We start from the raw sequence: 16,645 nt of genomic DNA on the forward strand, positions 1-16,645 counted from the left end.
CCGCAGCAGCCAGAACGCTGACAGCTCCTCTGAGGCTGGGACCAGAAGCCTCCCTAAATACGGATGATGTTTGGCAACTGGGAAAACCTCTCGCTTGAGCTCCCATCTTCCTGAGTGACTGACAAATGCCAGATCCCTCGTGGTAGGGCTGGAAAAGGTTAAGGGCTGCAAAGTGTCCCTGCTCAGAGACAAGTCACTTGGAAAGGAAAACAGGCAAAAAGCCCCCAAAAACTTACTGCAAACAGTTACTTCCTTCTTCCACTAACATGCATGAAAAATCACCATTGTCATTAGAGCAGCAGTGCATGGAGCCTGTCAGCAGGTCAGGCTGCTCCTCTGTCCTGTACATGCTGGTGTCAAACTGTCCCTGTCCCAATATGCTTGCAGCTGCAAGTGCCCCGGTAGGTGACAAAGAGGCAGATTCAAAGCGAGAGCACCTGAGTGATCCAGTAACAGGAGAAAACAAAAAGGCAGGCTGTTTCGGGTCATCTGGTGTGTGCACGCATTCCCAGACGTTCAGCCTGTCCCCTGTAGCTTGGGGAAATGCTAAATGGGTAGCATGGCCTGCAGAAACTGTAAAGAAGGGGAAAGTGGACAAGTGCCTGCAGGAAAGCAGATGAGCAGGTTTTCAAGACAAGAGTTGCTACTGCAGTAACAGATAGGGACATATGTAGGCGGTCCCTATCCTGGTAATAAATAACAGCTACAAACCTCTTATTAACCTCTGTAAAACGTGGTTCTGCCAGTGTGTCCATCACAAAGCTCTGTCACATACTAGCACTGCAGTACTTACTTAGCTGTCCCAGAGAAAGACAGAAAATGATGGCAAGCTGGTCACAGCATCCCATATGCAAGTCAGTGGGAGTCACAATCTCAAAGGACACATCCTTGTTAACATAAAAATTATGCTCTCTTCCTGTATCATCCTCCTTATGCCGCAGCACTGGAAAAGGAAAACAAAATACAAGCATGACATCTGAGATAGGAACACCACCATAATGTGAAATCATAGAATTATAGAATGGAAGGGACTTTCTCCCTGCTACAGGCAGGTACACCTCCCACTAGACCAGGTTGCTCCAAGCCCAGTCCAACGTGGGCTTGAGCACTGCCAGGTATGGGGCAGCCACAACTTCTCTGGGCAACCTGTGCCAGTGTCTGACCTCCCTCATAGTGAGGAATTTCTTCCTAATATCTAATCTAAATTTACTGTCCTTCAGTTTAAAACCATTGCCCCTGTTGTATCCCTACACAATCCTGCCCCTCTCCAGCTTTCTTGCAGGCCCCCTTTAAGTACTGAAAGGCTGTTATAAGGTCTTCCTGGAGGGTTCTCTTCTCCAGGCTGAACAAGCCCAACTCTCAGCCTTTCTTCACAGGAGAGGTGCTCCAACCCTCTCAACTTTGTGGCCCTCCTCTGGATTTGCTCCAACAGCTCCACGTCCCACTTGTGTTGTTGCCCCCCAGACTGGATGCAGTACTGCAGAGCAGAGGTGCAGAATAACCTCCTCCAACCATCCTTTTGATGCAGCACAGGACACAGCTGGCTTTCTGGGCTGCAGGTGCACACTGTTGGATCACGTTGAACTTCTTGTCAATCAATAGCCCCAAATCCTCATCAGGGCTGTTCTCAATCCATTCTTCCACCAGCCTGTATTTGTGTATATTGTGTGAAATACCAAAGAAAACCTCAGAAATCTTCTAGCTTTCCTTCCTAGAAAAAAGCAGGCATGGTACTAGGTGTAAGCATCTGGTCTGGTACACTCACCTGCAGTCCAGTGCAAAACTGGCCCCATTCACCAGCAGGGACGGGAAGCGCATCTAGACACTGTCCCATTTCAGAAACAGCATGGGGAAGAGGAGGAAGTGCCTAAACCAAGGGTCTGATATCTGGCACTACACCAGGACATAGATTAAACTAGACAGCACATTAATCCCTATCCAACAGTAATAATCTATTTGTGCAGTTTACTCTAAAACACGCACAGTGCTCTGGTCTGTTTACAACGCCATTTGGGGCAGTCCTGAACCAAACAGCCACCCTGAGCAGCAAAGCTGAGTAGTATCTGGGGGGGATTTTTCGGTTGACCCATACTTGCCGTGCATCCCAGGGTTATTCTTCCAGGGCACCCATGTCCTCTTCCTGTGCTGCGTATGTATTTTTGTACTCCTGCAAGGACTTCAACACTCAGGAAGGATGCCATTTTTAGAATTACTGGACCTAAGCAGCTGGAGGTACATAAATGAGCAGTATGCCAATGGCTTCACTAGGTCATCACCTAACCCGCCCAGTCAGGAGTGCAGGATGTCAGTGAAGGAGATAAGCCAGCTCTAGGACAGACCCAGCATGCCTCCATAGGAGTTCTGTGCTCCACAGGAGCACTTTGCTCTCCCTTAAGGAAGATGAGACATCAAGATATTTCCTCCCCCTACATCCACACAGTTAACACCTCTCTTATTGCACTAGGAAGCATATGTTGGGTACGAAGAAGCTATCACCTGCCACATACTAAGCAAAACCACAGGGAAAAGGTTAGAGCAGCCTCTGTTTTGTCTGTGTCCATCCCACATGTCAATGGACAATAAAAACAGAGCACTGCAAAATAAACCCCACTGCTTTAGAAAGTCCCCAGGAGCATATCTTCAATGGTATCAGGTTTTTTTCTGCTTCTTTCCGATCCTTTTTTTTCTGCTGTTGAAGTTGACATCTTTTCCTCTTGCTGAACCAGCATTTCCTGACAGCAAACAATTGGCAGAAATTTTCCATCCAGTTCTCAATGGATTTCAACACTCGGAGCTTGTGCATGCTTATGAGAAGAGGTTAATGTCAATCTCAGAGAATTATCTACAGGATATGCAAAAGGATGCCACCAGTGAGGAACAGTGCCTTTGTTTGGAGAAGTTCAGACACTATCTGGTTTCTTTGCCTCAAAACCGGGGTCAGCATTTCTCTGCTCACTTACATCTGTAATGTCAATCCTCCTTCATGTGTTTACTGCCCGATTGACCTGTCATTGGAAAAAATCCTCCCATGGGGAACACTGCCTTTCGTGACACAGCACATCCCCTTCCAAATGCCCTGGGAATACTTTGATGGTTTTAAAACCAAGCATCTCGGAGAATAGCATAGCTCTCCCAATAAGCAGTCCTACAGACAGGCCTCAGAAGCCAAACAAGCAAGGCAGGAGCTTGTGAGAGGAGATGATAATAAATGCAATAGCCAGCTTGTTAATCACCACCCCTAATGTCTGATAACCATTACCTTGTCACAGCTGCCCTGTGCATAGTCATGGCAGGACAGCTCTACACATTTGGAGGACTTTACCCAGGGATGAGCATGCACTGAAGGGTAAGCACACACCAGGAACTTGTGAAGAAGTTGGAAAAGAAAAACCTGGTGCCAGATCTGAGCCATGAGGCAGCCTGCGAACGACAGCCCCAGTCTGCAGCAGCAGCAACCCCAACAGCCAAGGCTTTTTTGGGACTGAGGAGGGATGCAGTGAAAACCAGACGATTCCCATTCAGTATTTCTGCCTGCAGGGCACTCAAGCCAAAGCTGCCTTAGTGTGCTTTTAAAGGCAGGCAAATGACAAGCAAGGCATCTTCCCTTTCAAAGCCCAGCACTCCTCCTCCACTGAGACATCTATGACTGCTATCATCGGCTTAAGGGACAATAACTTCACCAGCAGGTGAAGCTGGTTTATGAGGGGGAGGGAAAAGAGTTAACCCAAATTAACCAATCCACCCACTGTCATAGGCCAGCAGCTCTGAGCACACTCACTGGGAGGGGATCCGACATCCTGGCACATCCAAGAGAGGATGCGTTTCCTAAAGAACACAGATGATTCACTGCCCTGCTGGAGTGCCACGGGCAGTTTCAGCTCAGAGGCCTGACCTGTTTGGCATGTGGCCAGTCAGCATCAGCTGCCATTGGAAAAGGGAAAGAAAACATAAAACCTTTGAAATCACAGAGTGAGCAGAGGAATGGGGGGGGGGGGGGGACAGGAAAAGGAGGGGGCAGGTGGAAGAGTTGGACTTGCAGTCTCTGGTTGGGTAACAGGCTAATTCCCGCCTGCTCCCTGCCCACGACTCCATCTAATTACCCTGTTTCCTCTGAGCTGATTGGAAAGTGGCCTTGTGTCTGGAAAAGGCTGTAAGCATCTTACATGCATCTGTTCCACCTAATCCCTAATAACTAGCTCCTGTGTGCTAGGGGAGAGGAGGAGGAGGAGGAGGGGGAGGATGAGCTGGGAAGGGCCCGGAAGGGTTTCCCATGTGCGCTGGCTGCCATGTGGCGGTAGGCAGGGCTGCCCTGCCGCTGGGGCTAGGGGCTGTCAGGGAACTGACACTGTTCCTCTTCTGCCTGTTTCACAATCTGGAGCCCTTTCCTCCTTCCCCTTGCAAGAAATGAAAACCTATTCAAAAGAACAGAGAGGGACAGGGGTGGGAAGAAGGACACGTTTTGCTGAGCCTCACTGCAGCTCAGATCTGTTTAAGCCACTCTTTTTCCCCTTGCCCTAATCCTGCCTTATCCTTTAGGAATGATGTTCAATTCCTGAAGGGGGGTGGGAAGTGCTCTCCAGGGCCCTGCCTGGTTTGCCCAGGAATTTGGATTGCACTTTTTATGTGCAGCTCCAGGAAGGGGCTGAGGGACAATTATGCAGCCATTTAGTAGCAGGGCAGGCACATTTTCAGCAAGCTCTTCCTAGCGGGAGCTAATTCAAGGCAAGGAGAGAGCAGGGATAAACAGCTCCATTTGCCAGTAAAAGGATTGTCACATCTGGAATTTACACAAGTAACGAGGAGCCAGGAGCCACTATTTTGTTTCCTTTGCACCACGTCGTAAAACATGTTAGCACGTTCAAAGTGTTGTGAGGCAGACACTCGCAGGACGATGTCTCGCACGACTCCACCATGCCCTCACCCTTCCTTGCCATCAGTGGGGGACACTGGGCTCAGCCCCATGTCTTGCTCAACACCCTCAGCTTTGCTCCAGGCCCTGGGAAGGGAGGCTTTTGGCCTCCAGCACAGCCACATCACATCTCTACATGACAGCCCCACAGGGCTCCCAGCTGGAAAGGGACCCACTGTTCCACTGCACACCTCGAGCAGGACATCAGCTTCCCCCACCCCGGCTCAGCCCACACGGAGGAAGACTCAGTCACTGATCTCTTTAAAGTGATTTCGAAAAGCTTGGCTGTGCCTCTGTGGTGTGTTTATTTCCAAGCACTTTCTGCATTTATCCAGCCAGTTTTCCGCTGTTTTGCTTTGGGATTTCTGCAGTTGCAAGCCATGAGCACTCCTCCTGCAAGAGCCTCCTTGCTCATCCCTCAGCAGGCTAACAATGCCAGAGGTGGTAACGAGTCCCATGGGCTGAGCTGCACCAGGTTCCCATAGGAAGTCCATGTCCTCACAGCAACACAGATGCTGGGAAACATCCTGTGAGTGAATGGTGGGATACAGGCTGGACGAGTCCTGTCCATTGACAGTGGAAATAAAGAACTGAGGGGAAGAAAGCTGAAGCCAGTGGCATTAGCTATTGCTAATGGCATTAGCTGAGGTTTTCACCTTTGGTGCTTTAAACATGCACGCAGCCCTTAAGAATGAGCAAGGCAAAACCCAACGGCCTGCCTTTTCCTATTTGTTTTTCTCTCCATTTGTGTCACTGAGCAGCAGTTACCCAATAAACCTGCTGCCCACTGGCTTTCACGAAGGACTGAGCCAGCCTGGGTGGGAAAACAAGTATGAGCACAGAAGTCATCTGTTGGCCCGCTGTGCCAGTTGTGAAACATTGTACAGAGGTAAAGGCTTGTAGGTTACTGTGTGGAAACCTGGCCCTGATTTAAACCTCCTCCTCCTCATCCTCCCACCAAGGGATGAAGAGATGCCTCGGGGAGCATCACGTCACCCTGTGGAGGACCAGAAGCATCGCTGCTTGCTTTGCTGCCTACCTGCAAGGTGAAAACCCAGCTTTTGTAAGCCATCTGCCTGGTCCATTCTGCAGCAGATCCACTGCCCAGAGTCCCACCAATGCTCACACACATCTGCTGGGGAGCAAAACTCATGCCAGGGACAGGTTCCCCACACTGGGACACACAGCACCAGCCCCACAAGGGCAGTGTGAGATGGGGAGGGTTGGCTGCCTTCTGCTTGAGCTCCTGTGACCAGCTGGAAAAGCGAAGTGAAAGAGCACGACAGGAAGCTGCAAGGTCGTACTTCGCCTGTAGCGATGTCCTCCCTCCCGCTTCACAGGCTTTCCTTTTTTTGTTGTTTTTTAATCATAAAATGGTAGGTTTTATTTTCTCATCAGGATAATAATTTGTTATCTTGACGAGAAAGACGATACAGTTGAACTTCTTGATGCAGAAGGCATCCCACATCATTCTAACTAGAATTTAAAGCCCCTTGAGGTAAGTTGGTGCAACTTTCCCATGAGCACAGGCTCCTGCTACTTCAAGATTAGCAGCTGGGGAAAAAAAAGTCTTCAAAACATCCATCTTTAGGGAACAGATAAGTAGTATAAACACTCAAATATAGTGTGCCCAGAACCACCAGCCGTTTTCTGTTAATTCATCCTGGAGTGCTGTGAAAACAGAGGCCACCTTCCTCCCAAGCTGCAAAGATGGCTTCAGTGAGGAGTGCTCAAGGCTTCTGAAAGTCATGCCATGTGTCTGGAGCCCTGTAGAACATTCCAGAGCCTGCTTAGACACTTTCTTTTCTCTCATTCTTAAGAGAGAGAAAAGAAACTGTGAAGCATGAGGCCCTAAGCTGCAGAGGAACACCTGAAACAGGCAGGCAAACTCAGGTTCTTCTCCCCACCTCTGCCTGCTTTGGTTTGTCAGTGCCTGGAAGTCACTTTGTGCTCACCTGGTCCCCGAGGCTGACCTTGTGCAGGCTATGACCACAGGTGTCCCAGTAGCACAGATTTGCCTGAATGTGCATGGGTTGGCATGGAATATTGACAGCAGAAAGTAGATGGTGTTTTAGGACAAGGAAACATCCAGTTGGTTAAGTTTATGGCCAGAGATTATGCTTCCAATTACAACTGCTGTTTCATTCCCTCCTCCTCAATATCCCACTAGCTCCAGGGAGGAAGAGACCAGCCATGCCACAAAGGCTCCAGCCCTCTGAGTACCTTTTCCACAGGCTGATCATCACACCCATTTGTTGAAAAAGCAGTAGAACGACTCAAGCTGTTCCTCAAAAGGCACACTGGCAAGGCCTCTACCCCCAGCTACACCTCCAAATGACAGGAACTGCAGAGGGGTAATGAGGAAGAATCTTAAGCTTGAGCAGATCTCCTCTATTAAATAGTCAGTGCAGGAGGACATTTACTTGCACGAAAATACCAAAGACAAGGTAGGTATCCAAGTACCTCTGAAGACTCAGGTTTGTCCAGCTGGTCAAAACTTATTTGGAGTCCTAGGAGGAGATCAAGGAGGCATAGCCATCTATGCTTGCCACACTTAGTGACTATAGAAAGTGATCACAGTTCAGAAGCTGTGTCTCCTGGTCCCATGCTGTACACAGAAATCTGCAATCAGTCCTTCAATGTCTTGCATTCTCTGAGATCCTTTTCAAACCCTTTACAAGGGTGTTTAAAAAAACAGAAGTCTTTGCATGACAAATTCCACACACTGCATGCACAGACATGTGATGGTTTTAAAAACGGCTGAAGGAATAAATCCCACTTCATGCTCTGCATGTGGAATGATGCTCCCAGCCTAGATGCATGAAACAGAACAATAGCTATGTTATATGAAGAGGTTTAGCATGAAGTGAGCCTCTATTTTCTCCTCTGTTTTCACTGAGGTCCTATCTTTCCAGGATGAAACCTTCACAAATTTCAGATTGGGGACACTGAGCAGATTTACTGTGACACCTGTCTCTGGGGAAAGTCTGCAGCTTCCAAAAGATAGGCCATGGATGCAGCATCAGTATAGTCACAGCCTGCTGAAGGGCATTCATAATCACCCATCCCAACTGAGCTGATTAGTTCTCAAAAGCAATGGCTTATTTTAATGGTCTGAACTTTGTTAAGGCAGGACTGAATCCCCTTAACTCCTCTAATTCTAGGAGCTGGATTTTCAGCTCACTGCATGGTCTGTTTTTTTCCTTTCAGTCTTGCATTGTCTTTGCACTAAGTCACACACTGCAGAGTGTACTTCAGAAAAACATGTATCTGATGATACCTGTCCTGGCCAGGAAAAAAAGCTAATCTAACTTGAAGGGATGGCCATGCTTTGAAAGTGCCCCTCCTTTCCAACCAAAATGTCTCTGAGATGAGAGCATTATGCTACTGAAACAGGGAGAAGCAGAGCTGAAGCATCACGGAGCTGGGCTGACCCAGAGCATGGCTGGTGCATGAGGCTCCCCCATAAGCCTGAAGATACCCGACTGGGAGGACATGACCTGACAGAGACACTCAGTCTCCTTTAGGACTGCTCATGCTTGGCAATGGTTTAAAAGCCCATAATGCCAGGCCAAGAGGCTTCGGAACTGGGCAACTGGGCAACTGCTCCTGAAAATCTCAGCTGAAAGAGCTTGCCCACGGCTAGGCAGTGAGTGAACTGGCAGAAGCACAAATGGTGCCTCCATCCTTCCCATTCCCAGAGCTCTTCTTTAGCCAAAGGCTCTCAGGTGGTAAAACCTTAGCTGCTGCAACTTTCTATAACTATTATGTCACCATTAGATTTCAGAAAGCACCTGCAAAATCCAGTTAGCTTACTGCACCAGGAACAAAAAGAGAAAACTAAGGTCCTTCAGATGAAACAGTGGCATTATTTTCAAGGGTGAAGCCTTTATGGTTTGTATTTAAATATAACTCCCTATTTAAGCTATTAACCTAAAACTTAAAGCAAATCCTCAAGAACTTATTCTGTAATGGGAAAATGTAAATGAGAAATTTCCAAAACAGAAAACTGCTTTTATAAACAGCAGAAAGCATTTCACCCACAACCACAAATGTTACAGGCGATGCAAGTGAGGGGCTGAGCAGACGCAAACCATACACATTTCTGTTTCCTGGTGTAAATCAGGAAGAATTCAACCGGTCATCAAGCACAACAGAGATCTAGGGTCTTACTCTGGCTGTAGGTTACTGAACCTACAGGCTTTATATTTAAATGTTTTTACAGTACCTTTCACACTGGGGTTTCAGGGCTCCCAAGCAGTGATGTAATTAGATAAAAGATCAGTTTAAGGGGTATTTGACTTTTCATCCTTACTTCTCACTGCCTTGCATTTTGTGGGTTTAAAGCATCATCTTTTGACTAATTAAATACATATTAATATTTGTTGCCTGTGCAATGAGTGTATAATTAGACAGAAGAGAAAGATTATGTGTTCTCTAGATGATACTAACACTTCAGCATAAAGGTACTCCAGACATCACTAAATGTAACCTATGAGCTTCTGCTAATAACATGCTGCCTCTGATCTCCAGAGGATTATCTTACTCTGGAGGTCTTATAGGAACCGTACTTTGAAAGGAGCCTGAAACAGATACCCTGTAATTTATGTCCTTGCTTACTGCCTTGGTGAGAAAAGGCAGCCTTTGCTTCAAATTGTGTTTCTTTCCTTCTCTTTTTTTGGGGGGTCTGAAGTTAACACATATGATCTTGAGGGAGCAGGAGGCTGTAAAGAACCTCTGTGTGGTTTCATGGAAGAAAACATATTTTTGGGGTTTTTTTCATGTCCAGGACCACTTTTTCACTTTAGAAACACAGAGAAACCTCTTAAATTATATTAGGCAGGGCCCTTTCTCTCTGTTCCAAAATTGAAGAAGTATGTTTGCTGCTTTATCCTCACTAAGCACATACTTTGTAAGCAGTGCTACCTCCCAGTGCTAGTATTTGCTATACCTCATAAATATTGGAGTCCTTTTCCTTTCCTCTACTTGGCACTTTTCCCATCACTTTTAGGTTGCTGGGGTTTTTGTTGGTGTTGTTGTTTTTTAGCAGAGGTTACCCTCCCAGCCACCCCATGATAATGCTTCCCCCTTCCCCATGGTTAGACCAGCTCAGACAACTAGATAAATATTGTGGGGAACTGACCCTTAAATATCAGGTTTGCCTATATTTTTTCAAGGAGGTCTTTATTTCTTTAAATTGTAGGTGGTCTCCTTAAGACAGCAGGGAGACAAGCCTGATGTATCAAAGGGGGGGAAAGAAGAAGCAGAAAAATCCCCTCAGGATGTTTCTTGTGGTAAAAGAGAGCAAGGAATATTTCAGGAACGGCAAGAAGTATTTCAGGGCAGCTCCAGACAAATTCAAACCCAAATCTTATGTGAGGTTCAGTGAACTCTGCAAATTGCATGTTTCCTCCAAAACCAGGCAACTTGAACCTGGTTTTGGAGTGAGCAGAGGGGACGCTTGTGTTTCTGTACCCCTTGGCAGCTGCGGAGAAGGTTGGGTGGGCTTCTTTAAGATGTCTGTTTTGTCAGAGCAAAGTTTGCTTAAAAAAACAGTGGGCCAGCTACTGGAAATGAGCCTCTATCAACTAGTGTCAATCAAAGATTCACACAAGGAGAGGAAAAAGCTCCTTTACTAGAAGTATGGTCTCAGTGTAAGTGATCTGCAAATTACCCTCAAGTTAACACAGCAAATCATGGGGTAGCTGCTGGCATTCTGTCACTTTTCTGTAGGGTCCAACTCCTTAAATAACTTCCTTTAGCAGGAGGACTGGCTTACATTTTTTTGTTATTTACACTGTCAATAAAATATGTCCTCTGCTGGCATTGACAAGAACTGTACCAGGGAAGACACAGGACCTCTGTCAGTGTACTTGATCTCCAGATTTCATCACACATAGCATGCTTCACTGCAACTGTTTTACTTGCTCAACACAAAGAGGTACCTGATCTTCAGAGTCACATATCCGTGATTAAACTTCAAGGCTGACATTTCTGAATATGAAGAATGAAGTGTGGTTCTCCTTTACAGCCCCAAAAGCAAGCAACTTGGAAAATCTGGGGATGAGGCAGGTACTTGGCTATAGAGTGCTGTGTGTGGTCCCAGATCACCAACTAACTCAAAGTAACTCTGGGGCCCACAGGTAATCAGGTCAGCTCCATTGCCACCCCTCTGCAGCACACCCCCATGACACTCACCACACTCTGCTTGCAGTGCCTCGATGGATTGCAGGTACCTGACATAAGCAGGCATTTGCTGGGACCCTTCATTCACTTTTGCAAAAGCCCTTTCCTTTTGCTGGGAAGGAAAACCCAAAGTATCTGCCTACTCACATGGAAGCATACCACCTATCTCAATCAGGGCTGCTCAGGCAGATTGCTAAACTTAATTACCAGTTCCAAGGGCTGAGACTTTGAATGACAGGTCAATTCATGCAGTGAGCTAGCAAAGATTGCTGATAAATGCTTTCTAATTGAAAGGATGATAAAACACCTATTAGTCACTGAAGAGTTTGAAGAATGAGTTAGTCCCGGGGTTTTTTTACACTACAGAGATCAAGAGGTGCTAATCTCGTCAGCACTCTGCCATCATTTCCTACCAGCCTAGTCACTCAAAAGGTTCAGGGAGGATCTTGACATTGCAGCTGGGTGACAAGTCACTGCTTCCTCACTCCTATTAAGGAGATAAATGGAAATAAGCATTAACAGCATAGACGAAGTTGATTGTACTCTGGAGAACATAGACTATTTCTCTTGGAAAACTAGCTGTATTAACAACATGACATATCCTTTGCACAGCGACTTTTAGCCTAAAGCACACACGGTGGAGGCTAGTGGGCATTAGGAGGTCAGGTACTTAAGGCCCACCTCCAGCAATACCAATGATCTGCTGTATACAAGCAGTTCGAAAACATGAAGGCTGGATTTTGCCCTAGAAAAACACTACCCAGGCACCAGTACCTGGCTTTCACTGACTCAGGCATTAGGACAGTCCCTCTGGCAGTAAGACAAGGCAGTCATACAGGATGAGGTACGCTCTTAAATGTCACAGTGGGAAAAGCTGTCAGAGCTGCCCTGCAAAAGCCCTGTGCGTAGATGTGACCCAAAAGTTACCTTCTGCAGCATCAAGTGACACGACACTTGCTGCTGGGAAGCATGAAAACAGCCACCACCCATTAGCAGAAACCTCTGCTGCCTTCCACGCTGTGCAACTCTAGGTGATTTTTTTCAGCTGATTTTCTCTCCCCTCCTGCCCTTTTGCCAGTCTGTTTAGGCCGTGAGATGTTCAGAATGAGACTGCCACTTACCGTGTATTTGACCTGTGCCTAACACAATGGGTTACAGCCCTAACTTCAGCCCTCAGGTACTGCTGTCATATAAATAATAATTCATGACACTTACACACACCACACTGGTGAAATGTAGCCACACTAGAGTTAGGGTTGGGATGTGGCCAAGTGACACAAGCCACAGAGCACGTATGAAGCTAAGTTTTGCCAAAGACAGAATGTCTACCTCCTTGAGGAGCAGACATCACCTTATGTGTTAGAATGTGCCTTACTTTCCCCTTTCTCCCCACAGAGAGTTCTCACTATATGGTATTTAATATCTACATTGTGGAGTTTGGCCAGGAGGCTGGAGAACTCCTGAAACCATGCTTTACATGTTGAACTAGTGACAGATCTATTGTCTCTGCATCAAAAATTGTGTAAGTTCTTTACACAAAGAAGAGCATTTGCCATGGAAACAAGTGTGCTTGGCTGGCACATCTCAGTGTAAACTGGCATGAAGAAAGAGAGAAAATAGTTGTACTAACCAGTGTGTGAAAGCAGTCCAACAATGGCTTCATTAGTGGTGTTGTATTTATCAATTCCAACAGTGCAGAAGCTTGTAAAACTGTAAGACCCCATCCTTTTAATTTCAAATCCCCAAACTCAAGAAAGTACAGATCAGTGTTGGTTATCTTATTCTTTCTGTACTTGATATGGTTTGTTTCAAGCCTACAAAGGCTACAGACAGCTGTCCTTCATAATCAGATGTGCAGGTATGTATTTTGAGTGAAGTGCATGAGGTAAATCAGATCAGCAGCTCAGCCAGTAAATCTTAGAGATTTAAGAATTGAGAGAAGAGACAGTGCTAAGCAACTGTGGGCAAAAGTTTCTTCCAGCAGCTGGGACCAGTACAGTAGAGCCTACAGTTTTACACTAGTGTATAAAACAGTCTTACTTAGTGCCTGACCACGAATGAAGGTCATCTCATGCCACACATTTTACAGCACATGTCTCAGACCTGATCTCCATACACTCCCCACAAGTTATAATTATGGCCCAAATATAGGTGGATGCTACTATATATATATATTTTAATTTATGTGGTCTCTAAGTGTACTATCCCTGCTGTGCAGGTGCCTATACTAGTATATAACCACTTTTTACTGACTTAGTATGTTATCTTTCTGACTTGGAGATAGGCCATGCCACTCTGTGTCCATATGAACTACTACAGTCCCATTCTCACTGCAAAATTTCTAATAGGTGTCTGGAAAAGTACACAAGCTGAAGTTGTGGAGGTTACACACAAAACTTCAACATACATCACAGTAAAGGCTCCCTAGCCACCTTCACACATACACTGAAATAAAAACCACATATTTCAATGAAGCAGAACCTTTTCTCCCTCCATCCATGTTCCTGTCCTCAGTGAATATCCTTTGGATCAAAAATTGTTGTTCGATCCCCGGGAGAGGCTAACAGTGACTGCAATGCTTAGGCAGTTGCTCAACAACTACTGATAGGGCCACACTGCAAATTGGATCAGGCAACTGATCTTTATATACATATATATATATATAATATCTTTAATTTTTCAAGGTGGATTTTTTTCTTAAAATTCTTTCTCAAGCCAGCTGCAGCTATAGCTGCAGTCTCTATCTCATCAAGACACAGACTGAATTAGCATCCATTCAAATGAATAAGACAGATATCCCAAGTTCTATGTTTCATGTGTACTGCACAGATGAGCAGATGTGAAGTATGTTTAAAAACGCAGAGACATCTTGGGAGTTGCCCTGTTTGATGTCTGGACTTGTTTTATACACAGTCCTTATATTACTGCAAGTTCATGGAGGAGGATCCTTCCATGGTGACCTTACTATAGAAGTAAAATGAAGCCTCCTTCTGTGCAAGCCAAAGGGAACTTGGCTTAAAGCTTTTTGTTGCAGTTTCAAGATAGCTCTTTAGCTTATATCTTACTGTGTCATCAGTAATTAGGCATGTACAGGAAATCAATCTTACAGGGATGTAAGATTCAAAACCTGCCAGTAAGCATTAGATAACAATTCTTTCAAACACAAGCTCTACAAAATGGTGTTTATTAGTGAAATACGGTGTCTGAGCCAAACTGCTAGATAACCTAACAATAATTAATTTTGCTCAAAAGAGTAAGCCTGAACTGTTTTGGTGACCATAGGAATACAGACCACTAAGATAAAGTCAGAGTTCCTCTAGGCTGAGAAGTATGAATAGGCAGCATGACAATTGCTAGGAGAGATGCCAATGTGGAAAAAAAAAAAGACTCTGAACAGAAATTTAGGCCTAGAAAATGCATGTCAGCCAGTAAGGAACTGTGTTCCTGTTAGCATCTCCAGGCTAACAGGATGTCCTTACCAGGTGCAAACCACAAGGAGCGCTTTCAGGGCATTTGTTTCCTCCAATGGTGGTTTGTGTCAGAAAGCTGACTCTGATGACAGTTACTGTAGCTAAGATTTCCCACTTAAGCAGCCAGGACAACATGGTAAAGCATAGATATTTTGTGTTCCTATGTGTAGTTTCATATCTCTAGACTCACAAACACAAACAAACACACAAACACAGAGAAGGTCAAATGCTGGGCTGAGGGGAGGCAGTGTCATTCCCCTGATTACATGTCTGCACATGTAACATCAGGTTCAAACACTGAGATGATATAAACTGGAAGTGTTATGTTTAAGTCAGTAGAGCTAGGCCATTTGATGCTGATCCAAATGATCTGCTTTAAGTACATAGGTAGGGCATGCCTTCCTGAATCTGGCAGATCCACAGTGTCAGAGGTAGTCTGCAAAGAATCAAAGCTACCCCTTTTTCCTTCCACCTGCAGTCTATTAATCCATAAAAGTTGGAAAATCATGAAAAACCATTGCAGTCTATTATTAGATTGTGAAAGGTCCTGCAGTCTGTTGGAGTTACTTGCAGGAGCTGCATTAGCAAAGTCACTCTAGCAACACAATTCTTCAGATGCAGTCAGCAAGCCAAGACTAAAAGAAACAAAGAACCCACAAATCAAGCCCACAAGGACACACAGCTTGTTTCATTGCTTCTGACAGCAAGGTAGTTTAAGCCTCAGTTTCATTTGGGCATGTGTCCTTAGTGATTTTGTAGCTGGAAAGGACCTATTAGATATGTTGAATTGGGGTACTGCCAGTAGCTATTGCTTTCAAGACCTTTACACACCGAAATGGGAAGAATGCGTCAATGAAATAGATACTGGACCATGTGTGTTTGTGCATGTGTGTGTCAGCTTCAGAGGCAAAAAGGCCTGAATGAGTTAGATCTGTAAACTTAGCTCCCTTTGGGAAAACTCCTCCTCCAGAAATCTTCTACTTTTTCGGAAAATACACATTCTTGTTATTCCAGCTCTCCTCATTTTATATACTTTGTAATTCCAACATGGAGTGAGATCAGTGTTTACACTGGCATAAAGGATTCCTGCAATTCTGAATTGCACGAATGAGGAATAAAATACCAAGACTACCCCACAGATACACAAACTGATCTATAGGAAGGCTTAACATGCTGCTTAACATTCATGAATAATAGTGCATGGGTACCTGTGTACATCTTCATCCTTGCACATAATAGTTTTTACTTCATTATTTAGTCAAAATTCTTCTGTAACATAGAAAGGGGCACTGGAAGACACTTTGAATGGATATCACAACACTTCTCTGTCTCCATCTTGCATCCATATCCTGTGGTTTCACTTCCACATCCAAGTTGGAAAGAGACAGGAATGAAGTGGAAGATAAACCAGCAGCCCCTCCGCAGAGTCACTCTGATGGGGAGAGAAGGATGTGGGTGGGATGAAGAGCGACTCAGAGGATGATGCATAGCTCACTACAGTCACTCTGCTGCACCCCTTGATTCTGTGCACTTCCACATTCACTTTAGCTGTGGACCATGGGCCCTTTCATCATCCCTAACTCACAGCAGCTGTCTGTCTTCAGGATTTTAGAGTTACCTGCTCACTCACAGCTAGTAAAGGAAGCAGCCAGCTGGATGGAGGGATAGACAAGTACCCTCCCATAGGGTGGGATATGCCCTCCCATCCGCTTGCAGAGCTCTCTGGACCAGGAGTATACGAAGTGAGGATGTCTTTCCCCACGTCCAGCCATGGCAGCTGAACTCAGCTGGGAATCGCCTGCAGCCAGCTCCCAGGTTCCACCCCTCCACTGCAACCAGCATTTTGAAGATGAATGGTCCTGCCCTGGAGCTCACTCCCCTTGGCAGCCACTCAGACCTTGAGTCTAATGACCTTCAGGGCACCATACAAGCCTCATTCATTCTGCTTAACATTTGATTAACTGTTTCTGGGTTTCTCCTATAATTTACTCTGAGACTGAGGCCTCCATGGCAAACAGGAATGAGGAATAAGCTTTGTAAATTTTTCTGCAAATGACAGCATGGCAGCAAAATAAATACA

Source organism: Melopsittacus undulatus, chromosome 1 (genome assembly GCF_012275295.1).
Source record: "Melopsittacus undulatus isolate bMelUnd1 chromosome 1, bMelUnd1.mat.Z, whole genome shotgun sequence".
Lineage (NCBI taxonomy): Eukaryota > Metazoa > Chordata > Aves > Psittaciformes > Psittaculidae > Melopsittacus > Melopsittacus undulatus.